At 39.3% G+C, this 16,132-nt stretch overlaps 1 protein-coding gene across 7 annotated transcripts in view; it reads right to left on the bottom strand.

Annotated features, from left to right (window-relative positions):
* Positions 1-7,919, bottom strand: part of PRKD3 (protein kinase D3) — a 104,076-nt gene extending 96,157 nt beyond the window's left edge. For 3 of the 7 annotated variants that reach the window (XR_014842246.1, XM_013996209.3, XM_003125235.7), the window contains exon 1: positions 6,292-6,434. The gene's annotated coding sequence lies outside the window, so the exon portion shown is untranslated. Of the gene's footprint in view, positions 1-6,108; positions 6,435-7,865 lie in introns of those variants that run through there. The other 4 variants (XM_013996210.3, XM_085019567.1, XM_021087628.2 and 1 more) reach the window with 2 other exon arrangements.
* Positions 7,920-16,132: the final 8,213 nt, after the last annotated feature.

Below are 16,132 nucleotides of genomic sequence, written 5' to 3'. Positions count from 1 at the left end.
GAAACCTGAGCCTGGTGAATAAGAGAGACTAAAACACTCTTTCATGAGTGCAAGTCTCTGGATCCAGATACAATCCATTCCACATTGCTAAAGCAATTAGTGCAATCACAAAGCTGACATCTATAATCTTGGAGACAGAGCTCAGAAAGAGAGAAATAAACATGGCCTGGAGATAGATAAGAGTTGCTTCAAGTTTTGTGGGCTAGAGGAGTGAGGAAGCAGATTTCAGAAACTACAGACATATAAACTTAATATTAACCACTTAGTCAAATCTGAGAATAAATTATGAAGGCAAATTTTTTTTTTTCTTTTTATGGCTACACCTGCAGCATATGGAAGTTCCCAGGCTAGGGGTCAAATCGGAGCTGCAGTTGCCAGCCAATGCCACAGTCACAGTAACGAGGGACCCCAACAGCACCTGTGACCTATGTTGGCCGCAGGTTGCAGCAGGGCTGGATCCTTAACCCACTGAATGAAGCCAGGGATCGAACCCACACCCTCACAGACACTATGTTGAGTTCTTAACTGGCTGAGCCACAATGGGAATTCCCAGCAAATGGTTTTTGAATACCTAGAAAATAAAATGATCACTAGATGTCAGCATAAATTCAAACAGAACAACTAATCCCAAAGCAACAACATTTATACCTTGGAAAAACATGATTGGCCTTTTTAGATGGAGAAAATAGTAACAACTCACAGTAACTGATCTGTATCTGCCAGACACTGTTCTAAGCACTCTATATGAATTTCCTCATTTAAGCCTCACAATAACCCATTTTACAGTTAAGAAAACTGGCTTAGAGATTAAAGTACTTGCTTAAGATCACACAATTGGCAAAGACAGAAAAAAAAACCAAGTGTATTCCAGCAGAACCCATATTCAAGAAGGTATTCCATGCTATTTTTGTAAATATGTGTGCATTAGATGTTAGTGTAGTTGGTTAAGTTTGCTGCTCTGTACCAACTCAGGAGAGAAGCCTTTAGGGGAGTCCCTTCTAACTCTGCTCTTGGCCCCATATTGTTTTTGATTACTTACATGATGATAAAGCTGTAGAAGATGTGCTTCTAAAATCCTCAGATTGTACAATTAGGAGAAATAAACTAAAATTCAAGCGAACTGTAACAATGAGGAGTGTAAAGCTTTGCATTTAGTTTAAAAAGTTAAATGCAATACAGAAATGGAGAAATGCTGACTTAGACCCTGTTCAATGGATGAGTTATCAACCCAAGAATTTAATAGGAGCTGCTAATATAATGGGTGACTAAAAGAACTAACATAAACCTAAACCCCCAGGACACGGAGAACATGTCAGCCTCAATCTGTATACTGGTTGCTAGTCAGTATACATTACCTTTGTATTAATTTTTATGGTCCACATTTTTAAGAGCTGTATTGACTTTAAAAAAATAATAATATTTATCCAGATAAAGGTGAAAACAATGTTATGTAACAAATATATGCTTAACAAAACCAAATAGAGTAACAGTCTTCAAATATTTGAAAAGGGGTTAAGAAAATAACTGGTTTTATTCTGTATCACAGCAGAGCATAGAGGTAAAATGAAGATAACAGCACTATTTACTTACTTCACAGGATGTTAGGAGGACTGTGCTACTGCACATACAGTAGCTACAATGGTACCTGGCTTACTATAAGTGCTCAGTAAGGTCTGGCAATTTTCACAGTAATTAGATGAAGGAATTATCAATCAGGGTCCTACTTTACACTAAACACTGTAATTCAGATGATACTTCATTAAATCTTTGCTATGACCCTAGATTTGTTTAACTCTATTTTACAGAAAAGGAACCAGTTTCAGAGCTGTTGCTTGCCCACAACTACATAACTAATAATAATGGAACTAGGTTTTTGGGTTTTTTTTGTCTTTTTGCCTTTTCTAGGGCCGCACCAGCGGCATATGGAGGTTCCCAGGCCAGGGGTCAAATTGGAGCTGTAGCCACCGGCCTACGCCAGAGCCACAGCAACGCGGGATCCGAGCCGCGTCTGCGACCTACACCACAGCTCACGGCAACGCCGGGTCCTTAACCCACTGAGCGAGGCCAGGGATCGAACCCGCAACCTCATGGTTCCTAGTCGGATTCGTTAACCACTGCACCACAGCGGGAACTCCCTGGAACTAGGTTTTATGTGAAGTTTCCCTGACTCCAAAGCCCATGTTCCTTCACACCACTTAATTTTACCTCCAACAATTTTCTTCTGAGGTAACGAAGTCCTTAACATGAGGTCCTGACACAATTTTTTTCTGAGGTAATGAGGTCCTTAACATGAGGTCTTGACCTGAGTAGTTTCAAGAAGCTAAACAAATGTCATAAAAAAGTAAAATATCTATAAATAATACTGTATGCAGGTTAAATACTTCAAAATACAAGATACTATTGTGTTCAATAATAGTTTATTTTTGATGGATGTCTTCCCATTGAATTTCCATTTTATAATACCCACTAATACTAGCCAAGTAACATTAACTGTCATACAATTACAATTGACTATCAAAACTATTGATAAGTATTAATAAACTGTTATATTTTGTATAAAAATATTTTTTAAAGTTTCAACATGAACACAAATAGAAGAAACTAAGTGAGCTGTCTTCTTAGCTTCTGCCCACTCATTCCATCTGTTTTCCCTCTCCATGTTTTCTTCTATGGGACCGTGGTTTGATCTTTAAGACGTAACAAGATGTAGGGTGCAAAATATTACAACTAAATATCAAAAAACTAATTATTCTAATTAATTTTACCTTCATGCTTCAATCAGAAAACTGAGACATCAGTAACATCTTACACTTTATAAATTACATGTTAAGTAGATAAGTTTGTTAATGATTATGAGTTGGAAAGCATTTCTGTTTATTTGGAACACCTCAAATATCCTTTTGGGGAATTTTCTGTCACATACTCCATTCAAACGAGCTTACATAATGTCACTATTGTTGAATGGTATCAAAAGATGGCATATTAAAAGGATCTTGAGCCTGACCTACCCTTCTATTACAGATTAGGTAAAAACAAAGGCCCTGGAGGTCAGGGGACTTAACTGAGGGTTACTTCATGGCAACATCACAAGTTGTTCTATCCTTTCTCTCCCTCTCCCTCAACTCTTCCAACATGTACATTATCTCATTTCTTAGAAAAGCTTCTAATTATACGAAGGTCTAATGGCGGCATTTTCACTCAACAAATATTTACTGAGTGCCTATTATTTGCTAGACTGTTCTAAGAGACTCTGGGGGTTGTCCAGCAGTGAACAAAATAGACATGGATACTGTGTTCTCTGGAGCTTATAGTGTGATGTGGCACATACACACTAAACAAATAGTCACATAAATAATAAGGCAATCAAAATTATGAAAAGTGGCATGACAGAATATAGTGAGAGGACCTAATTTCAACTGAAGTCACAAGCAAAGCACCTTTAAGGAAGCTAAGATCTACAGGGTAAGTAGGAGTCAGGGAAGCAGAAAGAGAAGCAAAGAGGATTCTAGGAAGGCAAAATAAATCCAGCTAGTAAATATTTCAAAAGGAAGCACATTTATTTAGTATAGCCAGCATCTTTTTTGTACTCAGTAAGGCCTAAAGTGGAGAGGTAAAATGTGTTTCCTATTCAGAATAGCATAATATTTACCATGACTCCCTATTAGTAACAGGTGTTCCTGGTTGAATTTAGTTCTGTGTGCTAGGAATGCTAATGAATGTAGGGTCTTTTTTTCTCCTGTTGATATGTACTATGTTATTTTAGTATGTAAAAATGCGTGTGGCCTCTAAATGCAATATTGACCAGTGTCCTGAAGTCAGTTTCCATGTTCTACCTGACACAGGCTTGGCTTTGCTTAATAATCCTGATGTTGCTTTTATTTTGCATGTTGTATAAAAAAATCAAATTATTTTGGTGGTTATTAAAAGTCATAGTTTGTGGCGATCCCTATATCTATATATTTCTTTTCAAAAATCTATTACCTTAGATTAATATAAATGTTTTTCCTCCTAAGAGCTCAGCACTCAACTAAATTTAAATTACTGCTGCTAAAATTCTGGTCACCTTGACCAGGGATATTTAAATCTCATTTTTCTATTGTCAGAGAGAGTATAGAAAAAGCACACCAAGCCTGCTCTCTGTTTAGGCCCTGAAAAGTTTATCCAGTAATAAGAATATGGACTGCCAGTCTGGCACTGCTGTACGAATTTATGTTGAGCTTGATATATTTTCATCACCTCTCTGCACCAGTGGTATCTGAGAAATCTGACTGCCTAGTACCCAACGAGTAATTTCTTACATATGACCACTATAACCTAACCACACAAGTGAAGAAAACTTTCTTCTACACTGAAATTAAAATTAAAACAACTAAGTACAGTATCTCTAGTTTTTTCATTAACAAGACAACTGCTCTAGAGGAGCACATACAAGTTCAGTGTGAATTACATAATCAAACTCAAAAGTACTATCTGCACAGATTATGAGTCACAGACATAATAAAAATTATAGTAGCCAATAATTTCCCCAAATATTAAGTTCTGTAAAACTAGTTTCTTTTAAAAATGAGCAGATAACTCCAATATGGTAATATTTTAATCAATTTTAGAATGCCTTTTTAAAAATGAAAACACCATGTCCATTGATTCATTTTTTCTGTATATTTTTTAAATTGTTACATAATTTCAAAAATTTAATATTCAAAAACTTTATTTTAGCTCTTTTTCACGTGTGTGGCAGTGTTTAGATGAAAAACAGTCCACTGAGAGAGAAACTGCTATTTTAAAGAGGTCATCTCATGAAACTGAAAGCTTATAAAATTTGTACATTTAAGACTCATTACAATCTAGGATGCTTAAAAAATTCATTTCAAGATAATTAACCAGACAACATTCTTGAACCATTCTAAAAAGTTAAATGCTATAGTTAAATTATAGAATTTAGGATGGAAAAGGCTTGTCAAATATTCAAGCGCCTATGATCAGGCCTATCACATCTGTATTACCTAAGAAGCAAAACTTAACTAACATAGGCTTTCTGTGACACGTTTTAAATAATTTTACTAAAACTTGTAACTTTTTTTGACTGAATGTCCATGCTTACTCTCAATCCAGATCCTAACAGGAAAGGAGGAAAGCGTTCCTTTATTAAGTAAAAGTGGCCTAGACCTCGGTCGAGGAACTTTATGGGCGCCTTCAGCAGCAAATTCATAAGTATTCCCCACCCTCACTGCCTTAAAGTTGATAAGTAAGCTTGATCTAAGCAAAATCAGAGCGGCTAAGACTTTAGGAACTGCAGCCTTAAGTACAAAGTAGAAACAGAACAGGATAACATTTTCTAGGGTACAAATCACAGAATTTTAAACATTTTCGTTTCATTTACGACTACAGCTCATTAAAGCTATGTCGAACAAAATAGTAGTTCAGGGTGTAACTTATCCTTCCTAATCAAAGATGACACCGATAGTCTTATTTCCTGTGGGGATGGGTGTGGCTGAAGAGACAGTTACGTCCAAGCCATCAATCTGTGTATGGAAAAGTCTGCAAGTCTCACACACGCTGTCGCTCGCTTTACATTCGTGCCTGCACGCGGCAAGGCCTATGCTGCTGTCGGCGATGACTTGAAATAAAATATCCAACAGGCAATCTAATAGTATGTGGTTATATTTATTGCTCGAAGAAACAGTCACGCTTCTCGGTGTTTCATCTTAAGAAAAAGCTCCCAGGGATGAAACCGACTCGGAGCAACGCTGCAACTTGCAAAACTACACACAGTCAGGAAACCGGGGTGGGGGCTTACGTTCCTTCTCTAAGCACCGTTGACTCACCCTTGAAGACGACTACAAACTAAAGTGGAGAAAATCAAAGGGAAAGGCTAACCCAAAATCCGACAGCTTGAGTAACGCGGGACTGGCGTGGGGAGCTTGTTGGGGGGACGTGGAAACAGACTGTGAGCTACGGGCCCGGCGCGGTGGTCGCTGGTGGAGCGCGACTCCGAGTTGGCGTCGGCGCCCACGCCGGAACTTGGCCCCATCTGGCGGCCGCGCCGGCGCCCCAGCTTGCCCCCGCGCCCACCGCCCGCTCCTCTCGCGGCGCGCTCAGCCAACTTACCACCCAGCCCCGGCGGCCGCCGCCCAGCCCGGCGCGGAGTCCGAGACCCGCCGCCGCCGCCGCGTGCGGGTGGGTGGGGGAGGGGCTGCCGCCTCACCCCACGGGCCGGGAGAACAAAGCGGCCGCCGCGGCGGCGCTAACTTTTTCGGTGTCTGTTCCGCGCTCCCTGAGGCGACTACTTACTGAAGCGGGCTCCGCCGGTCGTGAGAAACTCCGCGCCCGCCAGCGTCCGACTCCGGGACCAGACGCCAGCAAGGCTTCACGCGCTTCGCAGAATCCCGCCCGCCGCAGGCGCCCCTTCCTCCCTCCCTCCTCCCCGTCCCGTCCTAAGGCCCGAGGGCGGGGGGCCGGGGCGTGCGGGGCGGGGGCGCGCGAGGGGCGGGGGCGCGCGGCCGGCGCGGGGGCTGTCGGGAGCTGTAGTCTCCCCGGGGGCTCGACACGGTGGTAGCCACGCGGGGATGTTGCTCACTGTCTTGACATAGCGCAGGGCAACAGGAGCTCCGGGTGCTTTCGGGCTCGCTCTGTACCCTTCGAAGTCCTGGCGTCTCCGTGACCGCGGGGGAGCGGGCTGCGAGCGTGTACTAATTCCAGTTACACACTGTCCTTGATACCCATTATTGCTACTGAACTGTTTTTGTCGTCCGCTCTGATGGAGGCGATGGTGGCCAGGGGCCAAGAGGTGATTAAGTTGGACGCGGAACTTGTAAGAGGTCTGCAGCAGAGAGCAATTTCCTCCCTGAGAAATCTTCTCACTGCTCCCCGTTTCCCTCCCGAGTGCTTGTAGTCCAGGTGGTCGCCTGGCACAGGAGCCCCGGGCATTCCACACCAAGGCAGATGCTCCGAGCGCCCTTCGCCTAAAGCAGTCTCTGAGAAGTCTCTGCTTCCAGTGTGTTTTGTGTATCCTACTTGTCTTTAAACTCGAATGTGTTACCTACCGTCGGGGTGAAGTGCAGCGAAGAGTCACCCAACCTTGGCTTCCACGTGACTTTGACAACGGTGACGGGGGACGCAGGTGGGGTGAAATTTAGAGGAAAAATACATGAGGTGAAAAATTTTACATGTTTTATGTGAGAGAAAGGCATGAGCGGCTGAGACCCATTGTTCCTAGTTCTCCTTATATCCAAATTTCATCGCAAAAGTACTCAAGTAAAATACACTGAAACAAGCAGGTGGGCCACAGTCAACAATCTATATCCATTACTACGCAGAGGTCGAAGGCAGTTTTTGAGAATAGAAAGTAAAGAAAGCTAAATGGGTCCCCACTTTTTATACCAGGTCATCACTCTTAATAGATTTCCCTGGATTTAAAGTTAAATGGGAATTTTAAAATCATTTATATTAAAGATGGGCAAGTAAAATTGTGTATAACCCTGGTCTACTCTGAAGCTATAGTGTTACTCCCCCCCCCCTTTTTTTTCCTTTTTCTTTGTTGGATGCTCAGGGACAGGGATCAGATCCAACCCACAGTTTCAACTTAACATTGGATCCTTAACCCAACATGCGAAGCCAGGGATCGAACCTGTGTCCCAGCACTCCAAAGATGCCTCCAATCCTGTTTCACCACAGCAGGAATTCCTGAAGCTATATTTTAAAAAGACATCTCTGAAATATTTTTGGGAATTAGAAGATACTAAGTATTTCACATTCAGTAATATCTAATTCAATCTAATTGTATTTTATACCGAGTCTTATTCTGCTATTCTTTTACTTTAAAATTGAAAGTAAATTCACTCTAGTTTTTAAAAAAACATTCTTACCTAACTTTGTCTTTTTCTTCCTTCCACTTCCCACTGACGTTTTAGTCCAACCCTGAATATCCTCTCTCAGCAAGATTCCCAGGATCTCATTGGAGCAGTTTACAGCCAGTCCCATTTCACTAGTGACTTCCATTTTCACTCATGGTCCTTAAAGAGACAGAAGTTACTCTTCTGGAAGTAACTTTTCTAAATGAAACAAGCTGCTATTTTACAGAAGTGTAAGGATTTTTGTGTATGAGAATACATATGTGTGAGAATACACACACAAATATAGTCATTTCATTCCCACTTTTCCACTTCTCTTTTTAAAAATAAAACCATCTCCTCCACTCCAGGTGAATCTTTCAACAATACATTTAAGTATAAGACTATCTTTGTACCTATAATTTTTTTTGGTTGACGTGAACTACAGTTTCCTCAAGACAGTCCATTCCTATTCCAAGAACATTGAAGGGATAAAGATTACGTTTAATAAGTAAATGTGAGATTTTTTATCCCTGAGAGAAAATATAATCAGAATGACCAAGATGGAAAAGATTTTTCTTCTCGGTATTTTCTGAAAGCTAGGAGCTTACAGTCTTTTTCTTCTGTAGCTGTAGTTGCAAATCTTGTCCTACATTTACTTCTTCCCCCCCCCCCCCACACACACACCTTGTACTTAATAACACACAACATAAGCTTTCACATGGTTACCTAATACAAACAAAGAGTCAAAACTGTTGTGACTCAAGGTACAGAGTTACCTAATTCAGAACCTTAAATGCTGAAAAACCTGATTTGCTAAAGGCCCACTATAAGAAATAGTCAGTATTTTAAAACTTGAGCTGGTTTCAATTTATAGAATGTGATTACTGGAAAATTATTTTGTTTTTGTCTTTTTCCTTGACCTTGACACATGGGTGAAAAATTCAGAAAGCATTTGGGTGTAAATATAGAGTTAGTAAAATAGTTAGAGTAAAAAATACTTCAGGATCTATTTCTGTTTCAGCAGACATGCATTTCATATATTCTTCAAAATGTCCTTCCTGTTTCCACTGCCACTACCCTAGTCTACACCTTCCATATCTGGATTACTGCAAGAGATTTTAGTTGGTCTCCTTCTGGACTAGTGTGAACTGTTACACCCTTGAAACTGTCTTCTCTGATTTGGAAGCTGTAAATAGTTGTTCTGTGCTCCTTAGTCCTCAATAAATAATTTTCATGTCACTTATCACACTTTATTGGGGATTGAATGTATATTAGATGCCCCCTGGTCCTCTATCTGCCCTTCCCCTTACTGAGCTTGTAGAAGACCATGGTCTTCTGATTGGATATAAAGCCTATTAATTATAGCTGTCATTTTTTGAACACCAGCTCTGGGCCAGGCACATTCGTCCATTTTTAAAAATAGCTTTCTCTGTTTATTCCATATGATGCCTCCCTTTTCCATATTTGCACTTATATTTAGCTTTATAAAATTTACTGTTTGATTACATTATCAATGTATACACAGGTATAAGTATATTTGCAAATATATTTATATGTATAAAAGTATACATGCAGATATATTTATAAAAAGGATATAATTAAAAAGAGCTGTGGTAAGGATGTTTCAACTAAAAAGGGGATTAGAAAAATCTGGTAACTAAAAGGAGAGGTTATTGCCTATATTCTACCTAGGATTTCACATGGTATCCTTAAAAGTGAATGTTGAGTAAGTTGCAATAAAAAACCAATTACCCTGCTCATCCACAATAATTCCTGTTTATCTTTGTGGTTGTAAAACATGTTTCCCCAAGAAAGAAGCGATAAAGCACAAATGTTCTTCTGGATTTCATTATAATTTAGTATTAATTTAAAACCTCTCTTTTGAAATACTGTAAACTGTTTACAATATATTTTTTTTTAATTTTCCCACTGTACAGCAAGGGGGTCAGGTTATCCTTACATGTATACATTGCAATTATATTTTTTCCCCCACCCTTTGTTCTGTTGCAACATGAGTATCTAGACAAAGTTCTCAATGCTATTCAGCAGGATCTCCTTGTAAATCTATTCTAAGTTGTGTCTGATAAGCCCAAGCTCCCGATCCCGCCCACTCCCTCCCCCTCCCATCAGGCAGCCACAAGTCTCTTCTCCAAGTCCATGATTTTCTTTTCTGAGGAGATGTTCATTTGTGCTGGATATTAGATTCCAGTTATAAGTGATATCATATGGTATTTGTCTTTGTCTTTCTGGCTCATTTCACTCAGGATGAGATTCTCTAGTTCCATCCATGTTGCTGCAAATGGCATTATGTTATCATCCTTTTTGATGGCTGAGTAGTATTCCATTGTGTATATATACCACCTCTTCCAAATCCAATCATCTGTGGATGGACATTTGGGTTGTTTCCATGTCCTGGCTATTGTGAATAGTGCTGCAGTGAACATGCGGGTGCACGTGTCTCTTTTAAGTAGAGTTTTGTCCGGATAGATGCCCAAGAGTGGGATTGCAGGGTCATATGGAAGTTCTATGTATAGATTTCTAAGGTATCTCCAAACTGTTCTCCATAGTGGCTGTACCAGTTTACATTCCCACCAGCAGTGCAGGAGGGTTCCCTTTTCTCCACAGCCCCTCCAGCACTTGTTATTTGTGGATTTATTAATGATGGCCATTCTGACTGGTGTGAGGTGATATCTTATGGTAGTTTTGATTTGCATTTCTCTTATAATCAGTGATGTTGAGCATTTTTTCATGTGTTTGTTGGCCATCTCTGTTTACAATATATTTTAAAAGCCAACTGAGAAAGAGAATAAAGGTGCTAAAGACCTGGATAGGGAGCCAGAATTAAACTTAATTTTCACACCAGCAATGAGCAGAGCAGCAGCCTTAAGGAAGTGGGCTCCATCCCTCACAGTCTGGAAGCTGCCCTGGCCCTGAGGAGTCAAGTGGAGGGAAAGGGCTGGAATAAAACTTTGAGACAGAGTCCAACCGAGGCTCTGCCATTTAGCAACTGCATGCTACTTAATCTCACTAAGAGTCGGTTTCTTTACCTATGAAATAAGGGAAGATAAATACTCATCCTATAGGGTTATCGTGAGAATTAAATGAAAAAAAAATGCATCTAATGCTCTATACGTGTAATAGGCATTAAAGGTAGTCTGTCTGAGGATACACCATGAGTCTACCATTTATCAAACTATATGACCACAGGAAGTTAACCTCTGTGTGCTTCAGTCTCATCATCATCAGTTAAATTGGATGGTAGTACTCCTTACCCCATGATTTGTATAAAGACTAAATCAGCTAACACACAGAAAACACTTTTAAAAATTCACATGGCCAATGCTCAATAAATATTAGCTATTATAATTCATGTTACAGAGTTAGAGCTTTTTACATCTCCACGTCTCCCCCTGTTCTGACAGCACAGGGAAAGAAAAGTTGCTAAGCTTGAGTTTGGAGGAAAATTTAGAATAATAATAGGAGTTCCTGCTGTGGCATGGTGAGTTAAGTATCCGACAGCAGTGGCTTGGTACTTGGCCTGGCATAGCAGGTTAAGGATCCAGTGTTGCTGTCACTGTAGCATAGGTCATAACTGAGGCTTGGATTCAATCCCTGGGCTGGGGACTTCCATATGCCACGGGTGTGGCCATAAAAATAGCAATAGTTTTAAAGGAACAGAAATCCCTATGGCTACAGAATGAATTCCTTTCTACTTCATCAAAGGAAGATCCTACTGCACAGATCTTCAATTGACCAGAAACCATCACTGCAGTATTTTCTTCACTAATACCTTCATGTGTTCCAGTGCAGGATAAAATCACTGAATAGCTTTATGTTTGCTGGTTTTAACATACTAAATCATTTTACTATAATTTGTACTCTGAGCATGGCATCTCAAATTTCAAAATCTCAAGTCTCTCTGGAAAGAATTCTAATTATATAACCCTAGACTTTGAATTGTATCATACTGACTTAAATGATGATGATGTAGTAAACGTTCAGCTGAAGTGTTGATGTATTGATGTACTGATTTAATAAACATTTGATGTATTGATTTAATAAGCATTTTTGAAAGGCTACTATGTGTGAGGCATTTGATCTCTATAGATGAAGCAACTCTGGTTCTCAAGAACCTAAAGTTTATTAAGTAAAATATGTGACAATCTATTATACAGAGAAGAAAGTAAAAAAAAAATACATAAATAGGAGGTAAAATAAGTAGATTTCAGGAAAGTACAAGATATACTTCTGACATGGGGAGGCTAAATGCACAGGAAAAGAGGATTTTAGCTGGTCTTTGAAGAAAGAGTGGGATTTGGAAACATAGGGCGAGAGGAATGGGGGAAAAAGAAAATTTTAGGTAGAAGTAACAGGAGTTAAGGCACATAGGTGTGAAAACACAGGGCATATTTGTGGACCAAATAGTCCAGTTAAGCTGAGCCACAGAATTTTTTTTCTCACACATTTTTAAAGAAATTGAGATATAATTCATAAGATTCACTTTTTATTTATTTTATTTTACTTTTTGGTCATGGCATATGGAAGTTCCTGGGCCAGGAATCAAACCTGCCCCACAGCTATAACCAGAGCCACAGCAGTGACAACACTGGATCCTTTAACCCGCTGAGCCACAAAAGAACTCCCAAGATTTACCCTTGTAAAAGTGTACAATCTACTGGTCTTAGTATATTCACAAAGTACACAACATCACACCAATTTTGGAATATTTCATCATCCCAAAAAGAAACTTCATACCTGTTAGCAGTTGCTACCCACTTCAGTGGAGTCATAGGTACTTGCCTTTGGAAGCCCCTGGGCAGGTAGGCACAGAATGGTGGGTGCAGAGGGGACACTGGCAGAGAACCTGCTGCATTTGTTATTGGGGGCTTCAAGCTTTTGTCTTACAAATCTGTATCTCTAGCCTTGATCTGTTTCTGTAACTACCTGAAATTTCCACAGAGAGACCACAAATTCAAAGTGTCCCTAAATGAACTCATCTTTTCCTTGAAATCTTTTTCTCTGCCTATATTTCCATTCTTTAGTGCATAGTACTACCATCTGTTTGGTCATCCAAGACAGAAACTTCTTGGTCACCTAAACTCCTTTCCCTGTTCCCCAGATCCAATGAGTGACCAAGTCCCATCAATTTCATACCATCACATCTCTGTGTTGTGTGCCCTTTCTTCTTTTCCAAGACTGCTGTCTCAGTTCAGGCCTTCATTAGCTCTCACCTGATCTACCAAAATGAATACATCTAAGAGATTTCTCTTCTTGAATCTTGTCTTATTTAATCCACTAACCACTCTGCAATCAGAGTGATAGCTTTTTTTTTTTTTTGTCTTTTCTAGGGCTGCACCTGCGGCATAGGGAGGTTCCCAGGCTAGGGGTCCAAATGGAGCTGTAGCTGCCAGACTACACCACAGTTACAGAAATGCTGGATCCAAGCCACTTCTGCAACCCACACCACAGCTCATGACAACGCCGGATCCTTAAGCTACTGAGCAAGGCCAGGGATCAAACCCGCAACCTCATGGTTCCTAGTTGGATTCATTAACCAATGAGCCACGATGGGAATGCCCAGAGTGATGGTTTTAAACTGCAGAATTGATCATATGATTTCTTGAGCTTAAAATTCTTCCATAGGTATCCAATGTCTTTACTGTGTAGACTTCTGAGCATGGGCATATAATGTACCTTCTCCTGTTTTCTCTTTTTACTACTCTTCATTTCTTGCTTACCTAGCACCTTTAGCAGTGGTGGACTGCTGGCAGTTCCCCAGTGTGCTTCTGTTCAAGTAATACCTGTCTCCTCCCTTTATTCCTGGTAAACAATTCCAAAACTCATTCAGTTCAAGCTCTCTTCTGTGATGCGTTTCCTTTCTACTTCAGGAAACCTATTTCTTTCTTGATGCTCCAGACATGTTCCTTTCATAGCACCTGTGACACTTAATGGCTCCCTTTTAGTAAACTGTAAACTCCTTGTGAAAAGGGTCATACCTAATTCCCTATATTTCTTGCAAAGGGCCTTGCACAGTCTTAGTGCTCCATGGACATGGTTGAATACTAGAGATTTGGGAGTCATTGCATAGTGTGGAGAAAAAAAATATGAGAAGGGATAAAATTACCCTGTGGGAAGACCAGGGACAGGAATTATATTTATTGTGCTCCTCTGATCCTGAGGGAAGAGGGTTCTAGGTCTGATTCCAGAGACTCTGCACTTTTCATTAATCATATAAGGACAAAGAAAGTCCATCCTGGAGTTCCCATTATGCCTCAGCAGGTTAAGAACCCAACTAGTATCCACAAGGATGCGGGTTCGATTACCAGCGTTACTCAGTGAGTTAAGGATCCAGTGTTGCCACAAACTGTGATGTAGGTCATTGATGCCACTCTGATCTGGTGTTGCTGTGCCTATGGTGTAGGCCTCAGCTGCAGTTCCAATTCAACCCCTACCCTGGGAATTTCTATATGCTGCAGGTGCAGCCCTAAAAGAAAAAAAAAAAAAAAAAGAAATGAAATTACCTTATGATCCAGCAATTCCACTTCTGGGCATATACCCAAAAGAATTGAAAGAAGGATCTCAAGGAAACCACTGACAAAATGAAAAGACAACATACTGAATGGAAGAAAATATTTGCAAATGATATGATGGTTAAGGGGTTAATGGTCTGCTGTTATTGGTTAGGCTGTACTATTACGTACTGTGATGAGTCACATATTTCTTCATATTTCTGGCAGGTACTACTTGGAATAATCATAAGGTATTTGTTTTCAGACCTGCAATATTTTCTTGAGAACTTAGTATGCTGCCAGGTCCCTGCTCTTTTAAGGATTATGTTATCAAAGCTTATGCTAAAGATGTATGTGTGTGCTATAATAGCATTATGTAATGCAAATAACTTAATAAAGATATGAAACACTAGCACACAGAGATGTTTGTGACCAGGCTATTATCTAGCTACTATATCATTCTTCTCTCATACTTTCAATCTCTAAACATCCTGAATAATACTTTTTACTATATTCTATATATATATTGCATGGTCCTGAATACCATGGGTTTCCCATCTGAGCCATTAACTTGTTTTTTGATTGGTGTTCATTTTCTGCATTCTAAGAGTAGAATTGCAAGAAGGGGACCATTTTGACTCAGATGAGAATGAAGATGCATAGTTCTCCTATGGCCACTTCCTTTGCTTGCGAAATTTCCTCCCAGCTCACGTTCTGTAATTACAACTTTGTTTCTTCTTAGTTTGTAATACATATATAACCTTGGACTATTAGAAGGATTTTCTTTGAGGACTAAACAACTATATTATGAAAGGCAATTATTTAATCTTTTTTTTTTTTTCTTACAGATCTCTAGATTTAAATTTTAGTGTTAACCATAATAGATATATGTGAATTTCTGAGTGAGAACCACAAAAGATCAAGGTTTGGTCAGTGACAGAAGGGGATTAGTTTTACTAAAATTGTATGCTGAATAATTTAAGCTCATTTTAAAGGGAAATTTAGGTGTATTCTTGGCCTGGTGCTGATAATGAACTCTGTTGAAATGCTTTTTCAAACATTAAAATTGAAGGTGAATTGGTTCATCTAATTCATTACAGTCTGAACAGTGGAGTATATGTAAACAACAGGATTGAAAAGGTTTTTTTTATGACCATGATCTGTACTATTTTAGAATTACTAAAACACTCAAAATATTTTGTTAATATTTTCAGATATATAAATAAAACAAATATATATTCATCCTATCATAAATTCAGGCAGAAATAAAGATATATATAGGAATATATGTGGTTTAAGGCAGAATTTGGGTTATGGTATTATGTTGCAACTTTCTAAAATTACTCTTTGTAACTATGTGTGGCATAGTCAGCTAGTATTTTTACATGACTGCTGTTGTTTTTTGTGAATTTGTGTCATTTTTATTTGCTTTCTTAATGCTCTATTTTTGAATGCTGTGGAAAGAGATTTTTAGAGCCTTTCTTCCTCTTTCATTTGCAACTGTTGGGCCTGAATCTTAAAAACAAGCTTTTTTTTTGGTATGAGTTGAAAATACTCTTCAAACGAGTATTCTTTCAGGAAAAGTCAGAAAGGGCCTAATTAACAATCACAACACTGCTTCAAGATTACAAGATTTAAAAAGCGTGCTTTTGTAGTTAAATCTGATTATGATCTGTGTAGCCTGATCAGTAGAAGAACCTCACAATTTCATATTATTAAAACATAGATAAGTAGAATGTAATATCTTGGAAAGTCCATAAATGATGCTAAAACAAAAGACAACCAAGTGCT

Source organism: Sus scrofa, chromosome 3 (genome assembly GCF_054392235.1).
Source record: "Sus scrofa isolate SSC_HxYL_T2T_F1_AM1 chromosome 3, Sscrofa_HxYL_maternal_Yorkshire_Landrace_v2.0, whole genome shotgun sequence".
In the NCBI taxonomy this organism is placed as follows: Eukaryota; Metazoa; Chordata; class Mammalia; order Artiodactyla; family Suidae; genus Sus; species Sus scrofa.
Note: the sequence above shows the minus strand (reverse complement) of the source record. Positions and strands in the feature narration are given on the sequence as shown.